The sequence below is a fragment of the Schistocerca piceifrons genome, chromosome 8, assembly GCF_021461385.2.
Source record: "Schistocerca piceifrons isolate TAMUIC-IGC-003096 chromosome 8, iqSchPice1.1, whole genome shotgun sequence".
NCBI classification, from domain to species: Eukaryota; Metazoa; Arthropoda; class Insecta; order Orthoptera; family Acrididae; genus Schistocerca; species Schistocerca piceifrons.
In genome coordinates, this window is record NC_060145.1 from 96,056,651 (window position 1) to 96,069,118 (window position 12,468).

Below are 12,468 nucleotides of genomic sequence, written 5' to 3' on the forward strand. Positions count from 1 at the left end.
AAAGCAGAAAAGAAAATCTTGTTGAATGATCAAGTACACATGCCAAACGGCTTATTGTCTACACTTATAGATAAAATAACAGAATAATGCTCCAAAAGAGGATTATTATCGTAATAATTATAATAATACCAACCAACACCTTTTCACTCACTTGTCCCTGTACCCCTTCAAAGAAGTTTAAACCAAAACTCAAATCAGCTAATCACCAAAGCTTCAGTCACTCTCTAACAGCCATTAAATTCATATTCAACACTCTACAACTCAAACCACCAACCCCCCCCCCCCCCTCCCCCCACACACACACATACACTTTGTAAAACTAACAAAAAAATTAAACAAAAGAATCATACACACCCTTCAGCTCTCTCTCTCTCTCTCTCTCTCTCTCTCTCTCACTCACTCACACACACACACACACACACACACACACACACACACATACAGACATACACACACGGGCAGATAGGCCGGCCGCGGTGGTCTAGCGGTTCTAGGCGCGCAGTCCGGAACCGCGCGAATGCTACGGTCGCAGGTTCGAATCCTGCCTCGGGCATGGCTGTGTGTGATGTCCTTAGGTTAGTTAGGTTTAAGTAGTTCTAAGTTCTAGGGGACTGATGACCACAGCTGTTAAGTCCCATAGTGCTCAGAGCCACGGGCAGATATAAACACACACATAAAGATACAAAGATCATGAATAGACGTTAGTTTTCACATATACTTCGTTAGGTTGGCAACATGTAGGTAAACAAACCAAGCAGGAGGAAACACATAACAAATTCAAAATATTTAAGTCTTCTAAAAGCACAGTTTTCGAGGAAATAGCTATAACTAGTGGCAAAAGAATAATGGTGCACCACAAAGAAGAAGGAGAAACATGGTGAACAGTGTGAAATAAAAAGTTCGGAATACTAAATTGTGCGTATGTTTCGGAAATGAAGTGATAGTGCGACCTCAAGACCAGACGAGAGGACACGCAGATGTCAAGGAACTGTAAGTAATTACTTATGTACATAAAAATGCGACGTGAATTGTTTGATAATCTAAAAATAATAAAACGGCATCGTTCTAGATCCAACTGAAGATGCCTTAGAGTAAGAAAATGGCGAAACGCATCTGGGAAAAATAAATTAAGTTGCAGCAAGAAAAGGTGGTTTTATTTACAAAACAAATATAATATGTGGTGTTCACAGACAGACATCAAGAAACAAATCATTTTAACTGCGCAGTACACAATACATATATTCGCTATTGAAATATTTGTCATGAGATATGACGTCATAAACATAAAGCGCAAGTTAAGAAGCTGTGTGCTGTAGGCATGGACATACAGTTATTAAGAAATGCGCAACGCCATCTTTCTCCGCTAGTAGGCATACAATAATTTCAGCCTGTTCTACGATTCTTTTTGAAAATGGGAACGACCTGCGCTTGTACCCTTCGCTAGTACCCTTCGCTCCAGGGGAGGGTTAATGAAGTTTTGTGGGTGGGGCGGTTGCCCAGAAGAGAAAGAACAACCAGCCCCCCCTCCCTCCCCCCTGTAAAGTTAAGCGAAAAAAGCCTTCAAAACTACTGTTTTAAGCTGTTTTGCTACCTAAAAATATCAAACAATTGCAAAAAATGTGTTTTACCTTACACAAAAAGTTGTAAACTTCTTGAAACGACCGGCCGGTGTGGCCGAGCGGTTCAAGGCGCTTCAGTCTGGAACCGCGCGACCGCTTCGGTCGCAGGTTCGAATCCTGCCTCGAGCATGGATGTTTGTGATGCCCTTAGGTTCGTTAGGTTTAAGTAGTACTAAGTTCGATGGGACTGATGACCTCAGATATTAAGTCACATAGTGCTCAGAGCCATTTTTTTTCTTGAAATGTGTAGTGTTCACGAACTTCTTCTGAGTAGCTTCTTTTGCATAATCGTTAACACACAAAAAAACTGGATGTGCTCCTGAATTCTTGGCAAGCAGTCAAACAATAGTAGGAATGTCAACAATGTGGGCAAAGCAGATAGTGCCCTAAGGGAAACGCGAAGCGCATGCTGTTGTCACAGATCGAGAAGCCCTGCTAATATCTGGCGCCCACAATTCAAACAGGAGGGGGAGCGAAAGTACCGGTAGTACATTCTCTCGGCCACACAAAGTAAGGTAGCTTGGAGAATACTGAATTAAATGACTAAAACCACTGACCAAGACCCTAAATTCGCGTGCTTAACTTTGGCGCAGATTTCAAAAATTACCATTTGTTTTTAATTTAGTTTCAACTCTGGTGGAGCGCCCCCCCCCCCCCTCCCACCCTCCTACCCTTCAATCCGCCCTTGCTTCGCTCCTCGAACGGCCTACGATAAACTACTGCTAGAATCGGAGCACCTTATTTCGAATAACCTGTGCAGAACCTCAAATGGCAGTTGAGTCCCATAGTGCTCAGAACCTCAAATGTGTCTCATCCGGTCCAGATCCCTTTCAGTTGTTTAATGATTTTAGTTGTTCTGTTCCACGATCACTTATGCCGATATCTGCCATTTCGGCGGTCGTGTTATAATTGAAAAGGATGACCTCGCGCGGTGAAACAGTTTCGGAAAAGCGAATGCAGTATCTCGTCCCTGCGTCTGCCATCTTTCCGTTTCGGTACCACCGTGCTCACTGAGTGACTGAACGGATGTTTTCGATCCGCTTACTGCTGGAGAACGACTGGCGAGTATGAGCAAAGCTATCAGACACAAACTGCTGAAACAGTACTCGCGGAGACAGTGACTCATTTGTATAGAAACATATTTTCTGATGCATTACAGAAGACTGCGTGAATCATCTAACTGGTTTCCCGTGAACAGAATACAGCCCTGACGAAACAACCTGATACGACGTGACGCTTACTGGCGGCGAGTGAGTCAGACCTTTCTCGCACTCAAGTTCCACGTTAACTATATTGTTTTCATCATAAGAATAAACCTCATGTAAACATTACACCATGTATTCTTCCGAGTTTGCTGGAATCTCACTAGATTCCGTTTCATGCGGAGCGGAAGCCAAGCTGTGTTGAGAGCAATCAAGTACGATACAGATACGGTCTGTGCTGTACATTGCGCGTAGGTCGACCGAGCGATAATACGGGACAACAGCTCTACCGGGTGCATCTGACTGTCCAAGCACCTGGTCCAACCGAACTGCAATGATGTGAGTGTTGCAGTTAAAAAGAAGAGTAGAGAAACAATATTGCTTCGCCGGCAAAACTTCAATACCGCACGCTTCTTAGGGAACCAGAAGGAAAGCATAACGTGCTCTCGTTCTTAGCTGACATAGTATTGTAATTAAAAACAAGAGTGATGAAAATTCCTAACTTAAAACGAGGGTAATTTTTCTTCGCACACTATTCGTGACGTAAAAGCGTATTGCAGGGATTTTATGGTACAGTTGAATACTGAAGCCACTCAACGTTTTATTTATGTTACTAATCTCTGAACTCCTTCCGTATCTAAAACTGAGAAATAGATTTCAGTATTGAAACTGTCATCTGCTATATTGATAACGAGCAGATCAATATCAGAATCCTCGAAGCCATCCAAGCGCTACATTTCTCCTCTTCTGTTACGATGTGCCGTGCTGTACCCCGCCAGCGTTCGACAGTGACGTGCGATAAAAGCCTAGTGCCTTAGATCCAGTACGTCAGCCAGCTTAAATGCCTTGATTTCTCGCGACACATCCATTAACTTGGCTTCAGATCAGCTGTGTTCTGTTATGTTCATATTGCAGTGGTACGATCATTTTGCGTGTAATATGTTATTAGAAACAAGAAAACGTGCATTTTTCATTAACACGGTGAGTAGATATGTGTTAATTAGCAAATACTTCGTGAATATTACATTTAAAAGATTTAGGTATGCCAAACTGAACGAAAGAAAAGAACAACAAAGCCAGATTTGTACCTTCGGTCCATGAATTGTACCGAAATATCGGTCTACAATGTTACCTATTCAGTTATACATCTGATTTGCTGTATTAAAAACACTAATTCAGAAAACTTCAGAGCTGATTGTTTCTGTAAATCTGTGAGAAACATTGTAAGGTGTGTGGCGGGGAGGGGAGGGCACACACTGAACCACTTCCTATTTCATTAGCAAATGACACGCGAGAAGAAAGGCTGTCGGAACCAGTCTATGTCACCTCAAATTTCCATTATTTTTCTGTAGTGATTATTACGCGAGTTGTGTGTCAAATCATGTAACGTGTTTCCTGACAATTCCTCTTGATCTTAACACGATACCCCAAACAGCCATATGAGCTGCAACGTGAGTTTTTGGACAAGTTCCAAAAGAAAAAATGGTTCAAATGGCTCTGAGCACTATGGGACTTAACATCTGAGGTCATCAGTCCCCTAGAACTTAGAACTACTTAAACCTAACTAACCTAAGGACATCACACACATCCATGCCTGAGGCAGGACTCGAACCTGCGACCGTAGCAGTCGCGCGGTTCCGGACTGCAGCGCCTAGAACTGCTCGGCCACCGCGGCCGGCTGACAAGTTCCATCTTAAGCAAACAAAGTTTTTCTTCTTATGTATCCTGAAATGTTTCGCTGAAGTTACAACATCTTCAGTGTTTTTTATCTGCGTTGCATCAAAAATATAAAACAAAGATCCCGAACAGTGGAGCGTGTTCTGGGCGGAATTTTTAAATCTTATTTTGACCGTAGACTTTGAGAAGTCTCTCTCTCTCTCTCTCTCTCTCTCTCTCTCTCTCTCTCTCTCTCTCTCCCTCTCACTCACACACACACACACACACACACACACACACACACACAGAGAGAGAGAGAGAGAGAGAGAGAGAGAGAGAGAGAGAGAGAGATGGAGTGGACGCGATCTAAGGAGAGATAGACTCACAATTATTTTGTGGTACACCGTTTTGGCTGGTCGTGGTGGCCGAGCGGTTCTAGGCGCCCAGTCTGGAACCGCGCTACTGCTACGGTCGCAGGTTCGTATCATGCCTCGGGCATGGATGTGTGTGATGTCCTTAGGTTAGTTAGGTTTAAGTAGTTCTAAGGCTTGGAGACTGATGACCTCAGAAGTTAAGTCCCATAGAGCTTAGAGCCATATGAACCATTTGAAAAACAGCTTACCGGACAACACTCGGTAGGATATATTTTATAAGATCGGGTAGACACCAGCTGTGTAAAACCAAAGTAAATAAAATCCAGAATGAGATTTCCACTCTGCAGCAAAGTGTGCGCTGATGTGAAACTTCCTGGCAGATTAAAACTGTGTGCCGGCCGAGACTCAAACTCGGATCTTTGCCTTTCGCGGGCAAATGCTCTACCACCTGCGCTACCTAAGCAAGACTCACGACCCGTCCTCACAGCTTCAATTCTGCCAGTACCACGTCTCCTACCTTCCAAACTTCACAGGAGCTCTTCCGCAGTTGGTAGAGCACTTGCCCGTGAAAGGCAAAGGTCCCGAGTCCGAGACTCGGTCCGGCACACAGTTTTAATCTGCCAGGATGTTCATATCAGCGCACACTCCGCTGCAGAGTGGAAATCTCATTCTGGGAAACATCCCCCAGGCTGTGGGTAAGCCATGTCTCCGCAATATCCTTTCTTCCAGGAGTGCTAGTTCTGCAAGGTTCCCAGAAGAGCTCCTCTAAAGTTAGGAGGGTAGGAGACGAGGTACTGGAAGAATTGAATCTGTGATGACGGATCGTGAGTCGTGCTTGGGTAGCTCAGTTGGTAGAGCACTTGCCCGCGAAAGGCAAAGGTCCCGAGTTCGAGTCTCGGTCCGGCATGCAGTTTTAATCTGCCAGGAAGTTAAATAAAATCCCATGTGATGTGCGAACTTCCGCCGTAGTATTAACAGGCCGATGTGGTGTAAGCAGCCCGTGGAGGCTAGCGATACTCTGGGAGACGGAAGGCCACGGTGCTAAAGAGGAAAACAAAGTGAACACACGAATAGCTGCAAGGAGGAAATCATAGCTAGGAAAATAACGGTAGGCTGAGAACCGCATTACAAAACTTCAAAAATTCCATAGTTTATTGTAGATATAAAATAGAAAATAAAATGTAATCTGCTTGATTTTTTATTTTTATAATTTTTATGATAATGTTCATCGAGTGCTGAGTGTTGCTACTGTTATTCACAACGTCTCAGAGCCGTAGTTGCCCTCCCCAGAAAGTTGTTTGCAGTGACAATATAGGTCGCACATACGATAGGAGACGTTTCAGAATGTGCTTTTGAGTTCCGAAGCGCCTTGTTTCGTTGATGGAGTCTGAACTAGGAAGTTATTGTAACTCGTTTCTCCCGCAATCGTCGCTGGTACTTGTTGACACGCTGGCAGGGTACCCGGTGCTTAGTGGGAAGTGAGGAAACTAATATGTGTGAACTAATAAGCGACCGTGGAGCGGTTCGCTCCTGCTCTGTTATCGGGCAATGCGCGGTCAAATGAGCAGAAATAGCTCCTTATCTCACCTGGCACCGCTGACGCCCGGCCAAATACTCTCTGGGGGCGAGGCTCTGTCTGGAAACCACGAGAAACTTGGTTCGCCTGCTGCCACCAAAAACAACGGAAACAATTCGATACAGTCCAGTTTCTAATGATGTGAGTGGAGGAGAGATGTGGCGGAGTAGGAAGAACAACACTACACGGACATCTTACAGCCGCCTATGGCGAACAGAACTCCGGGAGCTTTCAAGGAACCCCATGAGTCCGAGATCGTGATACGCAATTCGTGTTTACAGCATTCGACGTTCGTGTTTACAGCATCCGACGCCCCACTTATTGTCTCCTTTTCTTTGTTTTTGAGTCATCAGTCATATCGGTGGGGGATTTGTGTGATCTGAGGAAAAGCAGGATCTTAGAGGTTTTCTACAGCTCGGAAAGTAACCTATGGAGACGGTCGCGTTGTAATGGGTTACATGGGTGACTAGAAAGGGGAGGAGGCAATCTGTCGACAAGTAATGCGGTCGTGACCAGTAGAAATGCTGCATTTTTTGTATAAGTACTTGTTTTCTGTCGTGTGCTGTGATTGGTGTGTATAATACCATTGGTGGTATGTTGCTCATTTAATAGAAGTTGGGACCCATGGATCGAATAGTGGTATTAGTACATTCATGGATTTTATGAAAGTTATGATTGTGAGGAACTCCGAAGATGTCGGAGACACAGAATGCAAAATGGTTAGCTTCGCTCCATATGTCACGTCCGTTACCCGATTGTTGCATTAAACAACCAGAAAGAGTACTACATAATCGTGAATGTGAATTCATACGAATAGTATAATGAGTCGCTGAGGGGCGTTTGAAAAGTCCGTGCAAAGTCAGAGACATGGCACCACCGGCGCGTATCGAGGTCATGTTTAGTTGGTAGCATCTTTGGAGAGAACGAACATCAAGTTTCAGCCATATTGGTCTATTCCTTTGTGTTTGGCATTTGTGTGAGTCAAGGAAGTCGAGTGATTGTCAACAATGGACGAAAAAGAATTTCGTGTGGTGATTAAACATTACTTTATGAAAGGCAAAAAGCCTCAGGAGACTAAAGAGAAGCTTGATAAACATTACGCTGACTCTGCACCTTCGATTAGAACAGTTTATGAGTGGTTTCAAAATTTTCGGAGTGGCCATATGGGCACAAGTGATGCTGAACGTTCTGGACGCCCTGTGGAGGTTACGATTCCAGAAATCATTGATAAAATCCATGATATGGTGATGGATGACACAAGAGTTAAGTTGGGTGAGATTGCTAGTGCTGTGGGCATCTCGAATCAACGGGTACATGATATTTTGCAAAAAAATTTGGACATGAGAAAGCTATCCGCAAGATGGGTTCCGCGGTTGCTCAAGCTTGACCAAAAACGGAATCGTGTGAGGTGCTGCAAGGATGTTTTGCAGCTGTTCAGGAAGAATTCACAGGACTTTAAGCGTCGTTTCGTCACTGTGAATGAAGCATGGATACATTACTATACTCCTGAGATCAAACAACAATCTAAACAGTGGGTTACCAAGGGAGCAACTGCACCAAAAAAGGCGAAGACCATTCCTTTGGCCGGAAAGGTTATGGCGACTGTCTTTTGGGATTCGCAAGGGATAAACCTCATCGACTAACTGGAAAAGGGTAAAACTATTACAGGTGCATATTATTCATCGTTATTGGACCGTTTGAAAACCGAGCTGCAAGTAAAACGCCGGCGATTGGACCGCTAAAAAGTCCTTTTCCATCACGACAATGCACCAGCGCACACATCAGCAATTGTGGTAGAAAAATTATTGGAAATAGGATTCCAACTCTTTTCACATCCCCCCTATTCTCCAGAGTTGGCTCCCTCGGACTACTATTTGTTCCCCAATTTGAAGAAATGGCTCGCGGGACAAAGATTTTATTCAAACGAGGAGGTGATTGCAGCAACTAATAGCTATTTTGCATACTTGGATAATTCCTATTATTCGGAAGGGATGAACAAATTAGAACAGCGTTGGACGAAATGTATAAGACTAAAAGGAGACTATATCGAAAAATAAAAAAGGTTCACCCCAAACACGTAAGTAGTATTTATTTTTGCATGGACTTTTCAAACGTCCCTCGTAGAACTAATCTTTCTTTCAGCTCAGATAATAATTTCAATTTATAATCGAAGTAATCATTTTGTAAACAGCGTGGATACAAGGAACTAATTTTTGGAAATTTGTGGTAAGTTCCTATGGGACCAAGCTGCTGAGGTCATAAGTCCCTAGGCTTACACACTACTTAATCTAACTTAAACTAACTTCCACTAAGGACAACACACACATCCATGCCCGAGAGAGCACTCGAACTTCCGATGGGGGAAGCCGCGCGAACCGTGGCGAGACGCCCCAGACCACGCGGGTGCGAGGAAGCTCAATAAATACTGCAAGCGGAATTTGTTGCCGGACATTGTGGAATATATTCGCTTCAGCCCGTACAGTTTCATTAACTTCCGACAGGTTGCGGCGCTATACAAGCCTTCAAAATGGCGTCTGTAACGGAGGTGTGTTCCAGTCACAGATCTGTCATTGAGTTTCGTTTGGAGGAAAACCTAAGCAGCGCAGATATTCGTAGGCACTGGCTGTGAACAAAAGCACGGTGAGTCGTTGGGCTAGGCGTTTATCATTATCGCTACCCCGATATCCAGCGTGCCAGCCGCACACGTTTGTGACACCTCCAATGTATTCGCCGCCACAATTATGTAGACGACCTTCTTCTTCTTCTCCGTGACAACGCAAGGCCTGATACTAGTCTGCGGACCCGTGAGGAGCTCGATAGACTTGATTGGACTAATCTTTCTCATCCACCCCGCAGCCCGGACCTCACACCTTGCGACTTCCATCTGTTTGGATCGATGTAGGATGCACTCTGCGGGCAGCAGTACATGTATGATGGGGAGTTTACTGATGCAGCAAACGTTGGCTCCGACGTCGACCAGTAGAGTTGTACCATGCGGGCATACAGGCCCTCCCATTAAGGTGGCGTAACAATGTCGGATATTATGTTGAAAAACAGGGTTTTGTAATCAGAAGAGTGGGCGTAATCTGTGCGTAACGTTGTGAAGCGTTATGAAATGGATCGAGTATGTGAGGATTGCGCTAGGAAGGGCGAATGGTCGACTTCGGTTTATTGAGAGAATTTTAGAGAAATGTAGCTCGTGCGTAAAGGAGACGCGACCTATTCTTGAATACTGCTCGAGCGTTTGGGATCCGTACCAGATACGATTAAAGGAATACATCGAAACAAGTCGCAGGCGGGCTGCTAGATTTGTGATCGGTAGATTCGGAGGTGCCGGCCGGTGTGGCCGCGCGGTTCTAGGCGCTGCAGTCTGGAACCACGCGACCGCTACAGTCGCAGATTCGTATCCTGCCTCGAGCATGGATGTGTGTGAATCCTTAGGTTTGTTAGGTTTACGTGGTTCTAAGTTCTAGGGGACTGATGACCTGAGATGTCAAGTCCCATAGTGCTCAGAGCCATTTGAACCATTTCTTTGTTTCGGAGGTGCTTTGGGAACTCAAAAGGAAATCCCTAGAGGTAAGACGATGCTCTTTTTGAGGTACACGATTTAAAAAACTTAGAGAACCGGCATCTGAGGCTGACTGCAGAACGATCACGCTGCCGCCAGCATACATGTGGCGTACGGAAGGCGAACATGATATACTTTTAAATTAGGGCTCATACGGAGGCATGCGAAGAATTGTTTTCCCGTCGCTCTATTTGCGAGTGGAGCAGGAAAGCAAATGACTAGCAGAGGTACAGGGTACCCTCTGCCACACACCGTACGGTGGCTTGTGGAATATCTACGAAGGTGTTGTTGTTGTTGTGGTGTTCAGTCCTCAGACTGGTTTGATGCATCTCCCCATGCTACTCTATCCTGTGCAAGCAGCTTCATCTCCCAGTATGTACTGCAGCCTACATCCTTCCGAATCTGTTTAGTGTATTCATCTCTACGAAGATGTACCTGTAGAATAATATGGTGTATCGGAATCCTGAATGAAACCAACCTGCCTTCAGAAAAGAAAATATGTTACATTACTTGTTGAAAACCACTCTTATGTCAGCGACGTACAGTTCGTGGAGAAGTCACGGAAGCGTGTGCTGTACGCGTACAGCATTTGGAGGAGACATACGAATACTGCCGATTCGGTCCAAGCTGGACACGGCCTGCATGCGGTGAAAAAAAAATGAGACTGACAAAATGTATTCGGTGCTCTGTGTCATTAACAACTTGGTCCGCTGAGAATAGGAAAATGTAGGAATACGAGAACTACCGTTTCGGACCGAGCTGGGCACGGAATGCGTACGCGAAGGAATCATGCGGGTAACGAAACGGTACTTGGTGTCTCCTGCCGTATTCATTATTCAGTATGGCAAACATTCGATACCCAATAGTTAGTTCTACTTGCCTTGGATGTTTATTTCTTGATATCTTACACATGTCCAGTCACCAGTCCCTTTTTTGGCGAAGAACGTCCTTGCCTGCTTCTTACATACCTTTCTTCTGCCATCAGGTGTTGCTTTACTTTGAAGGAAACACAATTCTTTCACTTGGTCTACTATGTGACCCCCAATTTTGATACTAATATTATTTCACCAACCGCTCATTACTTTCGTCTTTTTCTGGTTTACTCTCAATCCACATTCTTTCCTCGTTAGACTGTTCATTCCGTTCAACAAGGCCTGAAATGCAACCTTACTTTCCTCATTTGCGAAGTATCAGAATAATTCTTGGATGTAAGGTCCGCCAGTTATGGAAAACACCGTTTTTCTCAGTACCCAAACATGTTTCGGCACCACTGTGCAATCATCAGTGGGTTTTCGTTTTTATTTATTCTTTACAATTTGGTGTGCATAAATTTTCTTGATCACTTGTGTGTTAATTACTACAGGTAGCTTGTCATGTTTTCGAGTGGCAACTACTCCCATTCTCCTCATAATGGCGAGGTGTTGTGATGCACACACAGTGTGTTCTGGTGAAGTGAAAAGTGTTTTACTACTTTATTTGTGAAAAGTACTTGTTATAGTTGCGTGTGCATCACAACACCTCAGCATTATGCGGAGAATGGAAGTACTTGCCACACGAAAACATGACAAGCTACCTGTAGTAATTAACACACAAGTGATCCAGAAAATGCATGCACACCAAATGTAAAGAATAAATAAAAACTAAAACCCACTGATGATCGCACAGTGGTGCCGAAACATGTTTAGGTATTGAGAAAAACGGTGTTTTGCTTAACTGGCGGACCTCACATCCAACAATTTTAACTGCAAACACGGCCAATACAAGGAGCTGCAAATCAAAATGATGGATATCAGAATAATGCTCGTTTACATACATAATGCTATCAAGTCAAGAGGGCGGCAGGCCAGGGACACATCTGCTTTCTACCTGGAGTTTTAAAAGTGCAATGTTTATTAATGTCGACATTACCTTAAAAGTGGAATGTGATTCACGGTTAACTACTTAGTGTTTCTGACTCAGTGGGATATCTGTGCAATGCCGCATCGTGCTCCTAAAAATATTGTTCATCAAAACCACCTGTAAATATTCCTAAATAATAATGATGAAAATTAAATTTCAATCAATTGTGTAGAATCCTTAGCTATATGCGTAGAGCGTGTTGAATGGTAGGACCATTCGGACTTTCAACGAAACGTTAAGCCTAGTCTTCCTTCATTTCCTTCCTTCGATCCCTTAAAACTTAGCAAAAATTAACAGTAACTGAAACACTGCCGCCAACTTTCATTTCGCGGAAAGACCACAATGATAAGATAAGAGAGATTAGGGCTCGTGCAGAGGCACATCGGCAGTCATTTTTCCCTCGTTCTGTCTGGGAGTGGAACAGGGAGAGAAGATGCTAGTTGTGGTACGAGGTACCCTCCGCCACGCACCGTATGGTGGATTGCGGAGTATGTATGTAGATGTAGATGAAACACAATGGAACAAAGAAAGTAAACATAGCACTTCTTCTGAAGAAATATTCCCGAATATTATT

General features: G+C 44.1%; 1 non-coding gene across 1 annotated transcript; it reads left to right on the top strand.

The window, feature by feature from the left end:
• Window positions 1-5,683: 5,683 nt before the first annotated feature.
• Window positions 5,684-5,758, top strand: Trnas-cga. Its single transcript has one exon. It is a non-coding gene; the product is annotated as a tRNA-Ser (tRNA).
• Window positions 5,759-12,468: the final 6,710 nt, after the last annotated feature.